At 41.9% G+C, this 22,801-nt stretch overlaps 1 long non-coding RNA gene across 29 annotated transcripts in view; it reads right to left on the bottom strand.

The window, feature by feature from the left end:
• Window positions 1-22,801, bottom strand: part of LOC104145532 (uncharacterized) — a 251,341-nt gene that overhangs the window by 55,583 nt on the left and 172,957 nt on the right. For 20 of the 29 annotated variants that reach the window (XR_011140963.1, XR_011140966.1, XR_011140980.1 and 17 more), the window contains one exon: window positions 6,839-6,940. The exons of the other annotated variants lie outside the window; for them this stretch is intronic. This is a non-coding gene — a long non-coding RNA (uncharacterized lncRNA). The remainder of the gene's footprint in view (window positions 1-6,838; window positions 6,941-22,801) is intronic. 29 annotated transcript variants of the gene reach the window in all.

Genomic DNA, 22,801 nt, shown 5'->3' with positions numbered 1-22,801 from the left:
GAGGTGAAATACCAGAGATTGACACTCATGGTTATTTCACACAATAAGTCTATTCAGTAGCACTCAGGGACAGGCCAAACAAAAATGAGGTTTGGCCTCTCGAGTACACGTACAGGGAAGATTACAATGAACCACCATTTTGTGCATCAAACAAATCACACATCACTGTGTGAATGTGTTTCTGGGATTACCTGGAGGTCCAAGACTCCCTGGATGCACGAGGGGACACAAGAAGAACAGGCTGAAGGGACAATTAGATTTTTTGCCATTTAACAACTTCCATGGTTAATGCAAATCAATTTAACACAGGTGCTACACATTAAGAAAATAAAAAATAAAAAACCAAAATCCAGCACTGCAGGAACTTGATGGCCGAACAAAGCACAATCTTCTGTGTAATCTGCAGCATCCAGACATTGCAACCATGTGAGCTCCATCTCTGCAACAGCAGGTTAATATGTATCAGTGGGAAAGATAGCAGTCCTTCCTTTCTCTCAGTTCTGGCTGGGACACAACACAAAATAGCAGCCCTCTCTCTACCCGGCAGAATCCCCACACTGCTTTCAGCACTACTCCAGGAGCACGTGTTAACTCATTCAGCATCACTGCACAAGGCCCTCCTCATGCTTTCTAAGCAGTGCTTGATTTTGGGCAATTATGCCACCTCACCTTGTTGGTTTGAAGCTAACAGAGTCACGTGTGGAGTATTGCCCAAAAAGCTTGGCAGGAGCTGCTGCCGCCGCTGGATTCCTGCAGGCAGAGGCAAACAGGTGGGCAAAGAGGCTGAGGCTTTGGACAGCTGAAAGATGCCATCAAACAGCTGACTGACACTATCTTACTTCTGTGGCAAATCTGAATTCTGAGATAGCAGGAACCAGGACACTTCCTAATCCCAGAGGTGAGAATTTGCCTCCGTGACCAGGAGGGGCTGTTGGGTCACAGCAACCCTCACCGTAGGCTGATGTCAGCAGGGGCTAAAAGGCTGCATAGGACTGGCAATGAAGACCTCGTTCATCTTCATTTGTTATTAGCCTGATGTAGGCATGGATTTGCCAAGGGGAGCCCAGGGTTTTGAAGCAGTTTCAAGTTTTTTAGTAGCCTCTCCCTCTTGTTCCCCAGACACACTGCTGGCAACTTCCACAGTTTAGGGTGCTCTGCAGCACAGCGGCTTCCCATTAGCTCCTTCAAAAAGCAAAGCGGCACTGACGTGCGACAGGCAGGGGCACGCACATCATATCCCAGCTGAACAACTGCCACCACCTTACGTGGCCCCAACACATGACCTGGCCTGAGAATTCAAACACTCCCTCCGCTGCTGAAATCAAGGATACACCTTACCCCTCCTTTTTTTTTGAACACTCATTCATCAGTATTACAGCAGCCCAGCCAAGCATGGAAGACAAAGTACAACCACAAGACTTTGCAGAAGGCCCTAGATTCACATTAACCTCCCATACTTATCCACATTATTCAACATTGAGGTATACTATCTTCTTAAAACCATGGCACAGGGATCTCTGAATTTTGAAATTTGTAAATGAACACAAGAAAGGTAATTAACTGCATCATATTTCTCCTCGTTTTAAGACAAAGGTAAAGCGTACCACAGAGCAAGAGCAAGAGTAAGAGCTTTACGGAAAGGGTGTATTTGCTTAGTGAATAATTTGCACACTAAAGGCTCAAAAGTGGTTTTTCTGGATTACTAATCTAATATATTAATATCCACAAAGCTGCTTTTCTTTTATCTCTCATCTTTAAACCACACTGAACTAGCTTTTTTTTCCCCCCCAATGTATACAGTCCATTGAATGCGTAACTACTGCATGGAGTAATCATACCAATACATTATTATAAAATGTTTTGTGGACCTTTATGGGAGACCTGAGTAGTGCTTGAAATTCTGAGATTCGGGCCTAAACCATCAGAATTATTCAATTCATCTACTGGTATACAAAAAATCATTTGTCTTCAGGAAAAAAACACTCATATCACATCGTCAGACAGCAAGGCTGCAAATGACTGCTGTCAGCCTACAGTTGTTGATACGCAGAGACCGCTGCATCCAGATTTCCAGTCCCACAGCCAGATGGCTCTGAGTGAGCTGCCCTGTTGCTGAACCGACAGGGGCTGGGAGAAAGGAGGAGCAGTAGAGAAGAAAACCGAACCGCCGCTTCAGAAGGAATTGCGCCTGGAGCAGCCTCTCTCAGCAAGGCAGTGTTTCTGGGCTGGGAAAACGAACACTAGGTGAGGAGACATGATCACGCAAGCCTGTGAGGACCAACACTGCCCGTGGAAATCCAAGATGACAGGAGCCTTTTCCAAGTGCTCTTGTGTGCAATTTAGCCCAAAGCTTAAGCAGCAGCATATCCACACAAGTCCCTTCATAGAAGCAAAGAAAGGCTTCCACACTGATATCAAATCTCACCACTTTGAGTGAGCATCTAACTACTACAGTGCTGGTAGAAGCAGACTCTGCTATGAAGAAGGAAGTAACATGCCAGCTCATAAGGCCTGACTACTCAAGGGCAATTTCTGCTGCATTTGATCAGTTGAGGTTCACAGATGAGCCATGTGACATGTTGCCACTTACCAACCAACAAAAGCATCATTTCTTCCTGCTGATTTAAAGCCTGGATGATCCCTCTGGAAGACTCATCAATAGTACTACTGAAGGAGTGCAAAACAAAGCCAGGCCTCCCTTCTTCAGTGAAAATGGGACTTTTTGCTCCTAGGACCACTATGATGTTTCACTGCCATTCAGGAAACCCAGTTTCTCTGCCTTTCACTAGTCATTTGGCAAGGAGATATGAGTTGTTTAATTATCTCCCAAGGAGATGCAAAATAGCAGTGGAGCACACGTTTAGAAGGCTGAAAGGCAGCACCTAATGACAAGTCTGTAAGCTGCTGAGCAAAATCTGCCTCCTGTGATAACTGCCTGCCGCATTTTGAACATTATCTGTGAAGTCAGAGACTGATCTTCACCCACAGAGGCAAAGACAAGAAGGACAGTAATTGTGTAAGTGCTGTTGTAGATTCTCCTTACCCTGGACACATGGAAGGACTTGTTAAATGGCAATGCACAGACCAGTAAGGCATGCAGTGCTGTTATCCGTCCAGCCAGCCTGTACCCAAGAAGAGCTGGAAGGGTAACAGCATCAGTGCAAGCAGTCTCAAAAGCCTGCACTTCCTTGCGGTATGAATGCAAGCCTAAAAATCAGGTCAGTTTTTGACTGTAAAAAACAACTCTTTTAGTAGACTGTAAAATGTCAGAAAGCTCCTCTCAGACAACTGGGTTTTATTAGATGGGTATGTAACAAAAGAAATATACCAAAGCTTAACACAAAGACCTCAGTCTCTGCTTCTACGACAGTTTAATCCAGACAACTTTCATAAATTTTGGACCAAATGTCATGTATGGATTGAAATAAAATAATATTTGTTTTTCTAGCAGTGCCTTGCACTCCAGTGCCTTCAGCTGGGGATATAACACGCTAATTTTTCAGGATGTAAAAGGTGAAGGAATAGAATCACCAGCACCGATACTGACTTTCCCTGCAGAGGCTGCTGAGGTCAAGATTTGTGGTAATGCTCCCAGCCCAACTTTGCTCCTTCCAGGCCACTGCGATGACACAAAAGTCTTGCAGTATCAGGTCTAGGCACACTCTTCAACTCTTCCTATGACAAAGCTCCCATGTTCAGAGTAGGGCAGCTCCTACCCAGCTGGCTGAGAACTTTCTGCACTGGGAATTCACACAGGGTGACAGCAGTGGCTACTCTGCCTCACAGGAAAGTATCATTTTCAGTTTAACCAAAAGCACTGAACCAGGATGTTATAAATGAAAAATGCAATGGTGTGTGGCATCGTGTAAAAAAATAGCACAAATCCTTGGACTGCACTAGTGTGCCTGCTTAAAACAGCGAACATAAGAGCTATGAATTCAGCAGCAAGGGACAGGACTGTAATTCTACAAAGGCCAGGTGAAGGGCAGGTTATGGACAACAAGGAGCAATCCAATTTGGTTACACTAGCTAAGGTAAAATTTACAATGGCTATCAATCCTCACGCTTTAAGGCATAGACTAAGCACCATCTGGGGTCAGAAAGAAATTTTCCTCTGTGGTACACTATAACACAATTGGCTGCATGTATTTTTTTCCTCTGAATCATCACATATTGCTTACTGTCAGAGACACAATACAAGACTATATGGATCACTGGTCTGTTCCAGAACAGCAATTTCTATGCTCTTCATTTTCTTCACAGTCCTTACAGATTACGATAATGTTATTTATACTACAGCAGTCATTTTCACAATATACAGTAATTGCTTCTCTAATTCCGCAACAACCACCACTAGCAAGCACTAAACTATATTTTTATGGGGTTTTAGTGATTTATTAGTTTTGTTTTGAAAAACAAATTTCACAATCTAATTACTTGTATTTTTAAATTACACATCAAGCGTATTACCCAGCATTCAATATTACAATAGTAATAGTATAAAAAAAAAAACCAAAGATCTTTAAAAAAGAAATTTAGAACTCAGCTTTGAATTATTTTAAAGGCAGGATATAAGTATTGTCTTCCTGACTGAGATCTATTAACACGCTGCCTTCCCATTATCTGAGCATCTCACTTGCCCTGAAGCACATCTGTAAAGCAAAGACAGTGAGAGACTGCAGGCGTTTTCTGCATCGATAAATTACAGATGTTGCTCTGAGCTACTCATCTATCAAGACAATTTTCCATAAGACTAAGACTAACCTGAAAAGTATCCATCTAACAGAGAATATGGAAAATAACTAATAAAAGTACATAGTCTGCAGACCTAATTTGTTTTACAGGAACATTTTTGACTCAAAGCTTTTTAATACAGTGTGACAGAACACAGGGAAGGAAATCAAAGCCCAAATAACACTTCTGGGTATCAAAACAAAGACCTTGATGCATCACTAACATGCTGTTGTGTACACATGCTGCTGCAATAAACTCAGCTAAGATGATATGGATAATTTTATGACAACTTCTGTGTTGAATAACTTGCGCTGGATCATATTTTCCAACTAATATGTCTTACATTTTACAGGTCATCTGTTATACCTGTTATATCATCATTATATTCAGTTCCATGAGGATGCTATGTGCCTCTATGGAGGAAGAGAAGAACTATATCTGACATATTATGTGCATATCCTAATACTGAAGTGTACAAAATGAATGGCAAATTAAGAAGCGTGCATAGAAAATCCAAGCAGCAGTTTTACAAAGAAATATTTTGCCATCACAGAGACAGTTACTGTATCTTAACCTTTCCACTTCTTTGGGAAATTGAGAAATGAATAAATGCTGAGAAAGCAGATAACAAGATTAAGAACACAGAGCCTTTTCCAGATTGCATAAAAAACAGAACATGACTCAACTGAATGGAAAGCGTGAAAACAGTACTTGTGTGAGATAAAAGACAGACACACATTTCAACACTTAATGCCAATCATTTGCTTATCCTAAATGGAAGACAAATACTGTGTTACTACCTTCAGAGCTGGGTGAAAGAAAAAAAGATAGAGCTTTCACATGTAGAAAAACGTCCCCTTTTCACTGCAATTTGCATTTCAGAAATAATAAGATATCCTATATTCCCCTAGATTCTCTCTTGTACAATCTCTGCAAAAGGTATTGTTTCCTTTTGTTTTGTAAAACAATTTTGTCACCATGAAACTACAAGTTTTTAAACCTATGAGACAGATTGTGGGTTTTCTTCTCCTCCTCGCCAAAACAGAAATCCTTGGTGGAAAGAAGAGTACTTCAATTCTGCTCTAACTTATGCATATAGAACAGAAAACGACATGGAAGTAGCCGTAACGCATGATACAACAATAACTTAGGCTTGATTTTCCCACAGTCAAATGAAGATTGTCTTACGAATCAAGGGAAGGAAAAGGCAGCAGAGTAGAAAAGACTAACAGCCAAATTTTATAAAATTATTGTCACCTAGAGAGCAAGTGTTTTGCAACACCGGTTCCATGTCAGAGCCCCAGGGAACCCATCTAAAATTTCTCAGCCACCCACACTGCACCCAGTGGGCAAGTTTTTCAAAACTGGGTGCCTGCCAGGCTTATATTTGTAGGTAGGCTCTTACGTAAGTGCCCTGATTTTACTAAAACGTTGAGTACCCAAACAGTTCTCTCCAAATTAAAAACAGGAACTGCTGGGTGCCCAGCACTTCAGAAAAAAAGATGGCACTTATTTGGAAGCTTAACTTTTAAACCTCACTTTCAAAAAATTACCATCATTTGTGTCATTACAGTTAAAGGACTGAAAGAGACTCCCTTTGGAGTCCATCTGTGCAACTCTTAATAGGTTTCAGGAATACCTGCTGAAAAGAGACAGGCGCCGCCTCTGTTTCAAGCGTCTTCCCCACCACAGTATTCCTAGCCTTTCTGAGCATGGGGAACGAGAGACCAGAGCTAAATTATACCCAATTTTCTGGAAATTAGTGCCAATATATACAGGGCACACTCCCCAAATAAGTACGTTACAGGTTGAACAGAGCAACTTATACAGTTTAAACCTCAAACAGATGAGCCACTGCTCTTTACACTTGTAGCTCCGCCAGCTTAGAAAGAGGAAAGACTCTAGCCTTTCCATCTTTTCATCAGAATACCACAACCTTTTACTTGATGGTGCAGAACTGGCTGGCTGTGCTGACAAATAAAACCAGTAAAGAACCAAACTTTCATTTTCTTTCTTTTCATTTACTTTCTTAGTGTTGTAAGTAGATTTCACAAGGTCTCCAGTGAAATCCTGCAAACATCATTTACAGTATTAAAGTCAATACCTGGAAAGGCAGTAGATCATCTACTGTAAACACAAGGAAATTGAGGGCAGTTCAAGTGAGGCGGTATCTTTGATCCACTGTCTCTCCCATCATCAGTGAAATCTGAGAAGACACACAAATACGTTGAGCACATCCTCAGAAAACTGAAATACAGTTAACTAAGAAACAGAATTTTGCCTTTTGATCCTTTTAATAACTCTCTCTCTCACCAATACGGATATACAGCGATAAGAGATTGAAGGGTTTAGGTCACTATTGCTAATGGCATCATCTTCTGCAACCTTTCCCTCCCACGGTGCTGGGGAGAGCTTGCAGCTCTTATCTGTCATCACTACATATTATCCTTCTCATATACATGCTGCTACTTACAAATAAGGAACGTGGTTGACCTGGCAACAGGATGTTCATTTCCTAATTTATCCACCATTTCTTTTAATAACATTAGTCTCGGCTAAGTAGAGAACAGTTCTAGCATTACACAATTTTCAGTGTGTCTAGTTATACCGAGTACAAACAGCAATCCCCAAATCACTCCCTATTCTTCACTAAACTTCACTATCAAGAATGTGCTTCTATCAAAACAGAAAAATAGACCATCACAATCAAACCTCGCTGTTTAACATCTATAATTCAGTACTACTTTGTGACCTTTTTTCCCCCATTTGCTCATTTGAAGAAGTAGTACTGAAAAAGATGCCCAGCAATGAAGCTTCAGGGCAGAAAGAGGTCTTGTAGAGAAAAGAAAAAAAGTGAATTAGACTAGGGAAAAAAAGAGACCTGTCCAGGACTGAATTACACTTGAGAAATCTCTGATCGATACAAAGGCCCAAAGAGACTGAAGCATTAGCAGTGTCCCTAAAGGGAGACCTTATCCCTTGTCTCCCCAGTCTTGAAAAATGAGAGGAGCGCTGGTATCTGAAAGTCCTGATTTAGGATGTCTAACTGCAGGGAAACTTACGAGGCTTTGATTTTTAGAGAGGATGGGCCACATCATCTGAAATTTAAGCCTATATTTAACAAAGCTCTAGAAACATATAGGAAAGCTAATGTTGCCATTGTACTGTGATGATTATTTTGCTCATATCTGTATCTATTCCTCTAACCTTTTTGTACACTTCTAATGATCCAATTCAAATCCCCCATACGAGTCAACGATCTCTGAGACAAAGGCAGCACTACAATTCAGTTAGTTGTAGCATAAACTCAGTTTGCACCACACCTTGAGCTCAATTTCTCCAAATAATCCGGACTACAGATAAGCCCTACACCAGTATCACAAGTGTCATCCTGTTCACAAGACATTTAAACCTTTCCAGTATTTCTCTGCAAGATTTTGTCAGCATAAGCTTGCACAATACAATACTCCTTTTCTTAATAAAGACGACTGCAGTCTCCAAGGCTGCTGGTGTGAGCTGTTGTTGTGGGTGCATAATGGTTGCCTACGCAGTACTGCAGTACCAGCATCTAACTTTGTAAAGTTCTCTGTGGCAGAAAAAAACGAATTCTTATTTACTTGGCACAATTAGAATAACCATTCTGTTCTGTTTGATTTCTCTCCACCCACCCGCCCTGTCCAGCTAAATTAGGCTGTCTAGCATACTTTCAACACACATGGCAAGGAACTATAAAATCTAATGTTGCATTTTTCTTTAAACAGAAATGTTTAGCCACCAGGTTTTTGTAAAAGAAGTGTATTAAAAGATAGCTAATCTGAAGGAAATGATTGCCAGAAAGAGCTGGAATAAGGCCAAAAAGCTTACAGTACACAGGGATGTTAATGGCTATGAAATGCTTAGTACTCTGTGGTGAAATGAGTTAACACGCTAATCTTTCCTCTCTAAGGGGCTACATTCAAAAAACTGCAGGTGCAAGACCCGAGTAAATGAGCATACTTGTCCACACCTAAAGACATTTGCCCACCACATAGTTTGACAGGCACTGCACAATTTCGGAGCACTGAGGAATGATGTGTCTGTAAGTCAGGTTTTTAAGCACTATCAGTAGCATATTGTGATGAACCTGTACCACATCAGCTCATACCATTGCCTGGGGTTCTTCAAATACATCAGTAGCAAAAGGAAGACTAGGGAAAATGTCAGCCCACTGCTGAATGGGGCGGGTGCCCTGGTAACAAAGGATATAGAGAAGGCAGAGTTATTGAATGCTGCCTTTGCTTCAGTCTTCACTGCTAAGGCCAGTCCTCAGGAATTCCAGACCCTGGGGACAAGAGAGGAAGTCTGGAGAAAGGAAGACTCTCCCTTGGTTGAGGAGGATCGGGTTAGAGATCTTTTGTCCAAACTTGACATCCATAAATCCATGGGCCCCGATGGGATGCAGCCACGAGTGCTGAGAGAGCTGGCGGATGTCATTGCTAGGCCACTCTCCATCATTTTGGAAAGGTCCTGGAGAACAGGAGAGGTGCCTGAGGACTGGAAGAAAGCCAGTGTCACCCCAGTCTTCCAAAAGGGCAAGAAGGAGGAGCCAGGAAACTACAGGCCTGTCAGCCTCACCTCCATGCCTGGAAAGGTGATGAAACAGCTCCTCCTGGAGGTCATCACTAAGCATCTGGAGGACAAGAAGGTGATCAGGAGTAGTCAGCATGGATTCACCAAAGGGAGATCATGCTTGACCAATCTGATAGCCTTCTGTGATGGAATGACTGGCTGGGTAGATGAAGGGAGAGCAGTGGATGTTGTCTACCTGGACTTCAGCAAGGCTTTGGACACTGTCTCCCATCACATCCTCCTAGGTAAGCTCAGGAAGTGTGGGCTAGATGAGCGGACGGTGAGTTGGATTGAGAACTGGCTGGATGGCCGAGCTCAGAGGGTTGTGGTCAGTGGCGCAGAGTCAAGTTGGAGGCCTGTGGCTAGTGGTGTCCCCCAGGGGTCAGTCCTGGGCCCAGTCTTGTTCAACATATTCATCAATGACCTGGAGGAAGGGACAGAGTGCACCCTCAGCAAGTTTGCTGATGATACTGAACTGGGGGGAGTGGCTGACACACCAGAAGACTGGGCTGCCATTCAGAGGGACCTGGACAGGCTGGAGAGCTGGGCGGAGAGGAACCTCCTGAAGTTCAACAAAGGCAAGTGCAGGGTCCTGCATGTGAGGAGGAATAATCCCATGCACCAGTACAGGCTGGGGGCTGACCTGCTGGCTTCTCTGCAGCTCTGCAGAGAAGGACCTGGGAGTCCTGGTGGGCAGCAAGTTAACCATGAGCCAGCAGTGTGCCCTCGTGGCCAAGAAGGCCAATGGTCTCCTGGGGTGCATTAGGCAGAATGTTGTCAGCAGGTGGAGGGAGGTGATCCTCCCCCTCTACTCAACCCTGGGGAGGCCTCACCTGGAGTACTGTGTCCAATTCTGGGCTCCCCAGTGCAAGAGAGACATGGTGCTACTGGAGAGAATCCAGCGGAGGGCTACAAAGATGATGAGGGGACTGGAGCACCTCTCCTAGGAAGAAAGACTGCAAGAGCTGGGCCTGTTCAGCCTGGAGAAGAGAAGACTGAGAGGGGATCTGATCAACGTGTATAAGTGTCTGAAGGGGGAGTGTCAAGAGGATGGGGCCAGTCTCTTCTCCGTGGTGCCCAGCAACAGGACAAGAGGCAATGGGCAGAAACTGAACCACAGGAAGTTCCACCTAAACCTGAGTAAAGACTTCACTGTGAAGGTGACAGAGCATTGGAACAGGTTGCCCAGAGAGGTAGTGGAGTCTCCTTCGCTGGAGATATTCAAAACCCGTCTGGATGTGATCCTGGGAAATATGCTCTAGAGGACCCTGCTTGAGCAGGGAGGCTTGACTAGATGATCTCCGGAGGTCCCTTACAACCTAAACGATTCTGTGATTCTGTGATTCTGTTACAGAAAAAAACCTGCAGATATCTGACCATCCTCTTCTGGGAAGGAAAAAGTTCTCCCAAAAGAGAGAAGTCTCCTCTCTGTACATCGCTGACCAAGGACGTATTTGCACCCAATCTAGAAATATTGTTGGGCCTTATTAATGTCATATATCGCTAAAATTACAAAGTATGTTTGACCAACAAGCATATCCAGTCTTTTCCTAAGGTACCTCTGGGGCTGAGATTGTCTCTTCAGCACCTTTACGATCAGTTCAGCAGCAGCCAATGTTAGCACACAGACACAAAAATGCCTTTATATTCAGCTGACTCAGGCAAGAAGGCAGGGTTTGTAGAAAAGCCTGGAGGGCTTCCTTATGGCCAAAACAGTTGCCTGGATATATTACTTGCCAGCAAAAGCACCTGTTGGAGTAGATATGGGACAACACTTTTGGTATCCCCTATGTGGTCAAGTGCCTTCTGATCTTTGAGCACTCTACAGGGTGCACTTACCTGCCATGCAGACAGCCCCACTGCTCTGCACAGCTTCACTTATCCTATACACCTCATCTAGCAGGTTGTTATAGTCTGCAGGTTCCTTCTAAGAAGTCTCTGGCAATCCTGATGTAAGGCTAGATGGGATTCATAAGCTGCCTGAAATAGGCCAAAACTCTTGCTGCTTCCCAGGGACAAAGCAGACACCACATGCTAAACTCAGAAACGCACGACACTCACAAAACCATCCTACCAGATACCATATGGAGGCACTTTTTGTGAATATACATGAAATGCCTCTGGCTGATCAAACATGTTCACTTCTGCCATTGCATAAGGCAATTTCTTTCTTGGCTTGCCCCTCTGAGAAAGGGTGGGGTTGCTGGTGCCACCCCAGAGATACCAGTGCTGCTACTGCTAATGACGAGGGGAAAAGGTACTGCTGCAGGGAAACTTCTTTTTCTAGCAGCAGTCATCTGCCTCATTGCCCTCCTCATGTCTTCCCAGCCACCACCACCAATCCCTATTAGATTGAGCAAGCAAAAGAGCATTTACCCCCTGGGCTGCATTTGTTGACTGAACGGCAGCTCCTTGTCTCCTCCAGGAAAATACGTGGTCAGGGAGAGAAAAGCATCCCACAGTTCAACAACAATGACCTGCTCACCTGGTTACTGCAGGGGACAATACCGATGCTCCCCCCTTCCCCCCCCAACACCCACTTTTGTCCAGGAGTGAGGAAGAAAACTGGTCATTGGAAACATGGATCTCTGCTGAGCTAGAATCATTAATTTATACGTGCTTCTCCCTGATTCACCTTCCTCCGTATGTCCTCAGTGAAACTCATATGATTTCTATGGGTTCCAGTGGGGTATTCTGATACTCTAGAGCTGTAGTTTCTGACAATAGCAGCTTCCCATCACCTCAGGCAATCCTCTACTGTGCTCTGGTATCCCTACTCCTAGCCAGCAGCAGCTTACCGAACACAGATGATCATCTAAAGAAACATGGTTGCCCAGGTCAGGAAGAAGTCCTTTCAAAAATACAAGTATTTAGCAATGGACTGTTCAGTGTCAGTTAACTATCACAGCAGAAGATATTTTTGTTAAGTCAACCACTACCTGATTGCAGGTAGCCACATAATCCTTTAGCAGTACCTGTCCTGGAAAGATAATTTCTTTAAAAAAGGTAGCCATGATTAGCTGTTTATCTGCTACTTTAGCACGGCATTAATTCCACTGTTTTTCTATTTTCAGAGTGATTTTTATAAAAATTCCTCAGAAAAAAAACTATCAGCTGTGCACCCGCTAGCCTCAACTCTCTTCAATGCTGCATCTTGCATGTGGAGCTTATAGGATGGATAGAGACCACCTCTGAACCTTTGGGAAATCGTTTCTTCAGCATTTATCCCTGAAGGTGGTGTTTTTAATAGCTATAATATCTGTAGAAGGAATGGATGAACCAAAAGATTTAATGGCTGATTTCCATTTTACTATGTTCCACAGGGACCAAGTGGTTTGATATCTTCTAGCTACATTTTTGCTGAAGGTAGTTTCAGATTTCCATTTCAGTCAATCCACATCTTTTATCAACGTTCTTTCCAAAGCCACATCCGTTATATGGGGAAGCCAGATCATGTAAATTTGATTTCAAGACATTAAATCATTATCTAGGAAAGACAGTCCTCTAGGAAGCTACTCAGACTATTCTATAGCACTAGTAACAGACTACTTTGTAATCCTAAGTACCTCTTCCTATTCAATTTTTTTTTCCAAATAAACCACACTTTGCAGACAGGCTGCAAATGGAGGTTTAGGGCAGCTTTGTGCAACATTTTTGTTAGGGAAATGAACACTTTGGTATTCTTTGTGTCTCTGTGCAGCTTTGGATTTGAAATCTCTCTGGAGGGCCTGTTTGGAAGGACAGTCATTGTTTAACTCGTACTTTTCTCAAATAGCATCTGAAATTAAACATCCAGAAGTAGGTATATACCCAAGAAATTTTCAAAAGAAAAGAGATACCTACCATTAACTGAATATGCAGAAGCTCACAGAATCACTCACCCTCCCTCACGTCAGCTTCTTCAGAGATTTTCTTCCTTTGAATTAGCAAAAACAAATGCAAAGAAGGCTGGACTGTGTGCTCTTCTGTTTCTGTGCTTAAAAAGTAAAACCCAGAGGCACTCAGAGAAGCACTTTAGGTCCTTTCCAGATCCTAAGCTCAGCACTTACATGTGCACAAAGAACACAGGCGGGTATAACAAACTCTGAAAACAACAGTAATATTCTTAACTATGAAAGGTCAATCTGGTCCTAATTCAGGCATGCGTACAGCTGGGTATCAAAACTCTTAAGTACCCACAGCTGCTCAGAACCCTGGGAGGATCAGGATCTTTATTTGGGTGCCTAAACACAGGTGTGCCTAAGCCAAAGCTTAGGTATCAGTTCAGCTACACAGAGACTTTCACAGCTTCTAAGGAAGCTGCCTTCCCTAGCACGCTGTGACGTATGTCATTCACTCAGCCCGCAACTACTACTTTATGAAATGGAATACAGACAGTAACAGGCAGAAACAAAAATTTAGTAGGGAGATTTGGGTAGGAAAAGGAAATCATGCCTGTCACTCACCAACCACTAGCTGTTTGAATCATTACTTCAAGACTTTAAAGGACTGCATTAGCCTAATTTCTTAGCGTCTTTAAGCAAAACTAAGCCACACCACTGCACTAAATACTACAGGTCATTTATTCATATTTGATATTGGTATTAAAAATATCCTTTTTTCCCTAATAACTGCAGTGTAAATGTTTCGTTAGGGAGTGCTGTCTCTAGCCAAAGGAAAAGCAAGCAGCTCCACAGGGTACCAAACGGTCAGGAGGAGCAATATGTCTACAGTGGCAGCACCTACTTCACCTCTCCTCACCTCTGCAAGCACAGCTATGCTGGCAACTGCTCCTGCCCTGCTGAGCAAGGAAGGACTGCAGTATGTAGCAGCAGCTCCCTGGAGAGGGAAGGGTGGCCCACATCAGGGGGCTTTTCCTCTCGCTAAGGCTTTCCTGTCCTGGCCCTCATCCCTAGAGCAGGGAAACTGAGCTTTGCCTACATTTCTGAGATGCCTTAAGCCAGCTCTGCATATGAATACCTGAAAGCAAGACAACTCAAGCATTAAAGGCAGTGCATTAAAATCATCAGTTCTATATGCTGCTATGTATGAATTCGTAAACAGACCAACAATTTCTAGCTGAAAACCTTCTACAGCAGAGCCAAACTCATTGTTATGCTGAGAGAAGCCACAACGAGGCATCTTTCTCTTTAATTCTTAACAAGTATGAAGAACAAAGTCAGCCAAAATCCAGGAAAACGTCACCTCCAACGTTCTTAACAAAATGAATGCATGTCAGTTTTAAGTAATTTTATTTTCTGGTAAAATAATTCCATTTTTGTCATGACTAAGACAGTGGAAGGAAGGCCACAAGTATTCCTCAAGAAGCTTCTTTCTGAGAAGATCAGTCAATAAGAAACCAGTCAGAAAACCAAGCAGGGTTGGTGCTTTTGCACCAACTATCACATATCTTCCCCATGTTTAACAGTAAACTTAATATTCCCGGTCCCAGACCACTTGCTGCCTAACAAAATAACATGTTAAATCATGAGCGAGAACAGAAACGCTGGGGCGGGGAGGAGGAAGGGGGAATGCCAGTTGCATGGCAGTTACACTAACCCTTGTCAGACCACATTGGGCAAAATACCTCTTCTCTTTGGCTTTCTTAGCTGGACATGAGTGAGGTGTCTTTATTGGGAGTTAGCAGTGGTTAAGAGGGAAATAATAACAAGAGAACAAACAACACAAAAGGCTGGAGCAGCAGCTGCTAGGGGGACCCTGTCTACCGCCATATTCAGCAGACAGGAAGATTCTCCGCTCCCGCGAGCTCCCCCTCTCCAAGCAACCCTCTGCAGCAGCTCTCCAATTAGCAACGCTGGCACTGCCGGGGAGGCCGAGCTGCCTCTGAGCACGGCTCTGCCCCATGGCACAGGCACGCTTCACTGCTGACGCACCAGTGTACTGCTGAACGTGGAACACAAAGATATAGTCTGGGTACATATGCATGCTTTTATTAAAGTCATTTCCCCCGTCTTGAGTAACTCTCACACTAGGGTAGGATGGGAAAAAACCCACAAAATTACAACACAGGTACACAGAAGTTTGAATTTTTCATTGCAACCATCGTATTTAATAGAAGCAAAACCACCTACGAAGGCTTACCATTGCAGGTCTTTACAAAGAGCCTCACATCTAAATACCAATAATAATAAATAGGAGAGGTGATGCAGTAAACTGCTAACACGTAATACTCTAATGCAACTGGGAAAGGTAACAATTGCGTATTTATTTTCACAAAAGTAAAACATTAGCATGCCATAAACATACACAATATTTTAACCATCACAATCAAACCGGATCAGAGCCCCAGAGATCTTACACTCCAATAGAAGCATATATTTACAAAAATACCATTAAATACTAATATTTAACATGCTGGTCACACAAATAAGCTTAATTCTAGTTTTCATTCTGGAATTCCTACTTCCTGAGAAAAAATCTGGCACCTCAGACCACAGTTCCTGCTCCTCCCCTCTCCTCTTTACAGCCACCCACTTCACCTCTTGCCTCCCTTTCTCTCCTATTCCATCCATCTTTCTCACTCCTGCTTTCCCATCCCTTTGGCCCTATTCAAACCCAGCTCATACATGCCCTCCCTCCACCTGTTCCCTCTTGCCCCACGCACCAGCCCCCACCTCCTCTGCCTCCACTCATTCCCCAAACAGTTTCTTCCACCCCCTGCTTCCAGCCCCTGCCTCTCCCTTGGGGCTCCCCCCTTGCCCAGGCTGCTGCACACCCCCTCCCTCCCCGCATGCCAGTCGTGCCCCCCACTTTCCTTCACGCTGCAACAGCAAGTGCTCAAAGGGGACATGGGGAAAATCAGGTCTGGCACCACATGCCACTTAATAGGAAAGATTAAGCATAGAGAGTGACCAACTCAGACCCCAAAGCTCTGGGATAAAGCATATTCAATGGAGCTGGCCTCAAAAATATCCAAAGGGGCAGAACACACTGAGTGGAAACAGAAGCTTGAGAGTCTTAGACCAATACCCATCAGTGTATTTAAGCCTATAGCTGCTACCTGGATGCCTAAATGCCCACTGAAAACTATGGCTAGTCAGGACTGAAACAGCTTGGTGGATCCTGAGCTTAGCTATTAGGCTCTGACAGGTCTGCCTGCTGTGTAAGCAAGCTCAGATTTTCAGAGGCTCACAAATTGTCCAAAAATGGAGAATTTAGCACAGCTAAATGTAGACTTGGATGGACGCCCAGACAAATTTAAAGCCTCTGCTTGAAAATACAAACTAGAGCTTCAAAAATGAAACAGGTATGCATTTATTTCAAAATAGGCAAAACTTTTTTACTCCTTAAACTCATTCTCAGAAATGAACAAACTTAGTTAAACTCTCCCACAATGCAGCCTGAGGCAGAGGCTCGGCTTGAGGGAGTTCACCCCAGATACTCCTAATTTGAAAAGCTGTACACAATTTAAATCAGGATACCTATAATAAAAACCACTATCTTTGTCCATAATTAGCACATACACAATCATCTTTTAAATTGCTTTTTTCACATTCTTACCATAACCATAGTTTCACAGGACTCTGTGGACAAAAAATGCATTTTACAAGTGCTTTCTAATAACATAAATGAAAGCGAAGAAATTACCTACAAAGAAAAGTCAAAGAAGGCAACTTCTGAAAATTATTCTTCTCACTTTATTAATATTCACGGGTAAAATGCCTACTGTAAACATCACCCTTGAAAACTTAGCCATCATCTTATGTTAGCACCATATTTAAAAGCATATGAATGAACAATGACTGATAGTATGAAACTGAGAAAAAAGAATTAACCTCTCCATTTCCGAGTGTGGAATTTGCTGAATTATCAGTGTCCCTACGGAATTTTTCTACTACTTTTCATTTGTCTTATAGCATCTACAAACCCTTATCATGGGCAAGAAACTCCTCCTACTAAGGATTTAAAGAAAAACCCATGGATAGTGGAAGTAACTGTCCATGACCAAGAACTACAGTGTAGAGAGTAATTTTGCTCTGCCAGGGGAGAACAGGCCAGCTGACCAGGTCCTCAAACAGATGCTATGACCAGCTATGCGAAAGGGCACAGAAAATGATTCTCTGCATTTTCCCTCTCCTGTTTCTCCAAAATATCTGAAAAGGATTTTTTAGAAGACTTTTTCATCAAGCTCAAGCTGACAAAGGTACTTGTAGGTGTAGGCAAATGTTGGATGCCACCTGAAGCAGAAAGGAGTTACACAAGGATATGGTTCCTTCTTGTCCAGCGTTCCTCTGACCACTGCTTTTGAGGATTCTTGGCTTCCCACTGACGTTAACATGATTTGATGGGCTCAAAACTCTGCAGGACTCGCCTCTGTATCTGAAATTTGAAACTGACTCTATGAAGTCTGTCTCTTCGTCTGGGGGACAAGATGCAAAAAATTTTAAGAAGTCACTTGTGTATGTCACATACCGAGCTTTATCAGCCAAGACTCTGTAGTCCCACATAAGGAATCACGGTAATCGGTATTTCATGAAAAAGCTGTACTTGACAAGGCTTCCTTGATGGAAAAGACACATTGCACTAACCCAAATTTTCCACTAACATTTATTTTAATGCAAAAAATTATTAAAGCCATTTGAAATTTCTTTGCAAAAAATCAAAAAAAGTTGGCAGGCCTGCTGCGACTTCCAGCCAGTCCTCCAGGACCTTCATATTATTATTAACAGTAATTATTAACAACAATTTCCCCTATCAGTCAAACCTTCTGCGCAAGACAAAGGTGAACTGCCACACAACTTTTTGCTGATGGGCTCTGCCAGACATTCTCAAGAACAATATCTGAATATTTTTAAGGCAATTACAACCTGGCCTATATTCTTCCCCTTCAGTAATGTCAGCATAAATCTCAGAAATCATGATTCAACCTCAGAAACAAACTGATGGCTTTACCAGCACAGGAAAGATGCTTAAAAATGGGTCTTACACATCAATACATCCATTAGAATAGGTTATCTGAACCATTTATTGATAACTCTCTGTTTGAGGGATTTTGCAAACTTAATTAGTTTAAAACTGAACAAAAACAACCGAGTGTCACCTCATTGTCTTTCTGAGGCAGTTTCTGTTCAGACAATACGGGATATTTTAGCAATCTCTACAGTTTTCTGAAGGTTGAAGTAGTGCAAATGAAAAAAATAAATGAATAAAACATTTCCAGTAACATGGAATTCTCTTTACTCAAACTTTCCTTAGTCAAACTTTTTAAAAATAGGTTATGAGATCTGCTAATTATAGACTACTGAACCTCATTCAGTCAATCACGGCACTGGATCCACTCAGAATAAACACTGCCACTACTGATCCATACAATATTCTTCTTAATACCATTTAACTCCTTGTATGATTCCAGGTAATTAGGGTGCTTGATGCTGATCTATGCACAATACTCATGTTTAAAGGGGCCACGTTCCTGGATGAAGCGTAACAAACGCTAATGAAGAGCTTCGCCATGGTCTTTTAAGGAAGAAACCCAACAGCCTGGGAATCCTGACACCGAACACATTATTTCATTCAAATCTTGTTTCCCAGTCCTTCACCTGTAACTACCATCTTTCATCCAAGTCGGAACAGTTAATCTATTTTTTCCTCTGTCAAGCACATCACTGTACTCTCAGGAGTCTGTCACATGTATCTAGGCTCTCCAGACAATCCCAGGTACCAGGTATCCAGAAGAGGCAGAGCAGAACAGACATGTAGTAGCACGCTATTACAATATAGCGAGGAAATAGGACAGCTAAAAGAACATATTTCTCATTCTTCCACACAATAAATTTACATCCAACTAGTCGCATTTTCACATTCTGTAATATGGTTACCCAGGCTCCTGTGACGCACACCATCCTGCCCTCCGCAGGAAGCACACCTGTTGGCTCTCACCGGAGCAGGACCTTACTAAGCAAAGCTAGTATTCCTAAGTGGGTGAATGTGCAACAAAAAGCAAGCAAAGTGAATCCCAAAAGCGCATCTCATTTATTTCTGCATCTGTATTTTTGCTGAGATTATTCAAGATACATCGCTGTTACAAGACATGCTATTTCAGTGCTATTTCAGCTATGCACAACATGGCTATTACACTTGTGCAGAAATACCATTTTAATTAGGAAATTAAGTGTACAGGCTAGTAAGATTTTAATTCTCGGTATTAGGTACTGCACAAAGACTTTAAAATAGCTTTTTATGATATCTGAGTGAGATGAACAGAATAACCCTGATAAATATACAAAAGGGCATTCTCTTAGTAGCTCTGTCCTACTTTAAAGCTTTTACAGTAATAGCAATGCTATTCCCTACCTCCCCTTCAGCAGATTGCACAGTTTTCTACCGTCTTTGTAGCATGGCTAATAAGTTCTGGGTTTGAGCAGCTTAGACCTCAGGCTACTGGTATGCTGAAATCAATTATGCAAAGCCCATTCATTTTGATACAATGTACTAAACTCCTTCTGTCACCACAGTAGAATGGCTGCTCAGATTGGTTTCTTGGATTTCCCCCCCTTCTTTTTTATCATTACAATTTCTTTATCCATTGCCAAAGTTGGCATTCTTTGTCAAATATATTGCCTCCTACCTAGGATACAATGCCCACTTCAAGATTAATCAAACACAATTTGAAATTCCAGCAGCACTGAAAGCTGAAAACATGAATTCTATTTATAACATATTTTTTACATGCAGTGAGATTAAGAACCAAATTCATTGATTTTAGCCGATCACACGTTTGGTTACAAATGACTATTCCTGGATTAAAGAAAGAAAATTCTTTAAAGGCATAAGAGCTGCACAAATTAAGCAGCCCTTCCCTAACCTTTGTTTTTAAATGGAGAAACAGTGTGTGTATTAACAAGATGTTGAGATAATTATTTGCTTATAAATTTAGGATGCAGGTAAACATCCCATCTACTTTTTCCTTTCTTTGAAATGCCTGTTCTTTAGACGTGTTTAACTACTAAAACCTTTTTTATTTTGTAGGTTACCTTATAGTTTTTAAAATTGGAGTGGCGTTAGCTATCTTAAATTTGTCAAATGTGAATTTCCTTTATTTTTATGGTATACAGTCATCCACTTTAATGGCAATCATCATTTTCATATGAAATTATTATTTATTACAAGAGAGCCAGAAACAATAGTAAAAGAATAAAAGATTATTAAAACACATTCAAGAGACAGTGCAACTACATAGGTGAGATTCCACAAGGCAGCTGAACCGATTCATGAATTCAAAGGCACTGAAAGGGGTGGACTTCTCAAGGAGCTTTTTAACCTGCAACACTGGTAGGCAACAACTTTTTTTTTTTAAGTGAGTATCTCTCTGCCAGTTTAGTAAGCTCAGTGAGCTCAGCAAAGGGTCAGACAGGCACCAGAACAAGGAGGGGAGGAGGACTACCCCCTTTTGGCACTAGCAAGCCATTTAATTGGCACAGCCTACTTGTGAAATCTCGCACCCTACCTTATTAAAGGATGTCAAAAACAACATGAAAATGTAGTAATGCCACTCAAAATCACAAACGCATTACCTATCATTCAACAACATCACATGTTACTCAGAAAATAAAGAGGCCTTAAAATTATATTTGAGCCTGTAAACGAAGTAAAAAACTACCAACAAAATAGCCACAAGCAGCTCACATGTTGCCAGGGAGATGAATTCAGAAGGAAACAGGAAACAATGCTTCAGTCTATAAATGCGAGGTACTAATGTGGAAGGAGGGGCATAACTTTCAACTTGCAGATCCCAAGCTTATACAAAAGACCCAAAACAAAGAACATACTCAAACGGCTCAGGAAGGCTGCAGAAACCAATGTACAAATCTGCTCTAAAAAACTGAGAGTATTTATCCAGGTCCATTATTTCTGACAGCAAAGCCAACTTAAAAACAATTTGACTTCCCTCACCTCTCCACGCACAACCCATTGTTCCCTGCATAGTGCCAGTGTGACTGCTTGAGGTAGTGCACTGTAAGCAAGATCACAGAAATGTCCTAGATTAAAAAAACAAAAACAAACTTCTAACTTGACTCTAACTCTGACATAAATACCTTTCAATAGTAAGACATATACAGCATTTGAATACAGATAGGAAAATGACTGAACATAAGTCACGTTTCTTAGAGTTAAAGGCAGTGAAGTTACAGAGGAATTGCTCTCTAAATATACAGGCCTAAGTCTCAAGGACTGTATTTTTCCTAGACAGATGAACTTGCTACCTAATTATTCTGAATCTAACCTACCCATTCACAAGCGTACCTGCAAGCTAACAAACAGAAAACATGCCAACTTTCTGCAAAAGAAACAGCTGGTAACCAGTGACACCTTGAATTCAGATGCTATCAGTTGCAGACAATATTCTAACTTATGAGAAGTCTGGGAAAGAAAGAAGGTGCAACAGGCCACAGGAGAGCTATGTCCACCGTAAGTGGCGTGGGAAGGTAAACACTGTTTAGTGTAAATGCTGCTGGTGGCCAGAGAATGCTCATTTTCTGCTTAGCTGCTGCAGAACTTGCTTGCCAACGCTTGCAAAACTTGTTCCTTCTCCATCTCTCAGCCTCCCTCAAACCCTTTCAATTCAATCTCAAACTGCAATGATCATTAAAAACAATGAGCATGTCTGGCGCAAGCAAACGTGCCTTGACTATCAACTGTTCATTAAGCACCTGGCACTGGATCCATAATATGGGATTCTGACATGGAAAGAAAAGCTTTAGAGCTCATTGAAAAGTACAAGCTTTACATATAAAAGACTTAAAAGGTGCATCATTGTCCAACAGATAAGAGGAGGCTAAGTCCTTTGTGATGATGTTGATAGTTTCATCATCTGTATAAGCTAATTTTCCTATTTAGATACCACCTTTTCCAAATGGCAGATAAATTAAGTCAACTTTAGCTAATGTGGTAATGATTTGTAGTGAGTGGCAGAAATTCCCCTGTAATTATGCATGAATTGATGTGTGATTTCCTAATGAGCTTAAGTGAAGAAATCATCATTTTGTGATAAATGCTTTATTTCTTATAATGCTAGTAACATATTTCTAATAAATTTAATCAAGCTACTCGCACTCATGTAACATTTACAATTATTAAGTGTGCAGTCTTTTACATAGCCTCATAGCTTTAGCTGATTGCTGTGTGTTAAAGTTTAGCATTTCATAAACACGGCTATAACAACCCATTATGTTATTTTTCCTCAAAACCATGAATGATTTCAATTTGAAGTTAATTTACATTCTGTAACAATTTTGTGCCTTGAAGGCAAAATTCTTTTCCCATTTACATATGAATGTACATATCACAAAATGAAATCAAGTGTTTCTTCCTTTCAGGACACACCTTGTCCTTCAAGATGTCAAGTGAGGGACAGTAAAGTTTTGCAATATAAAGCTCAATCCTGGATTCCCAATTTAAAAGAGTTGCTAGAGTAGAATCACTTCATCTCAATGAAATAGCCTTGATCAGTCACCCCAAC

Source organism: Struthio camelus, chromosome 4 (genome assembly GCF_040807025.1).
Source record: "Struthio camelus isolate bStrCam1 chromosome 4, bStrCam1.hap1, whole genome shotgun sequence".
NCBI lineage: Eukaryota > Metazoa > Chordata > Aves > Struthioniformes > Struthionidae > Struthio > Struthio camelus.
The sequence above is the reverse complement of the archived record's forward strand: the minus strand, read 5'-3'. Positions and strand labels throughout refer to the sequence as shown.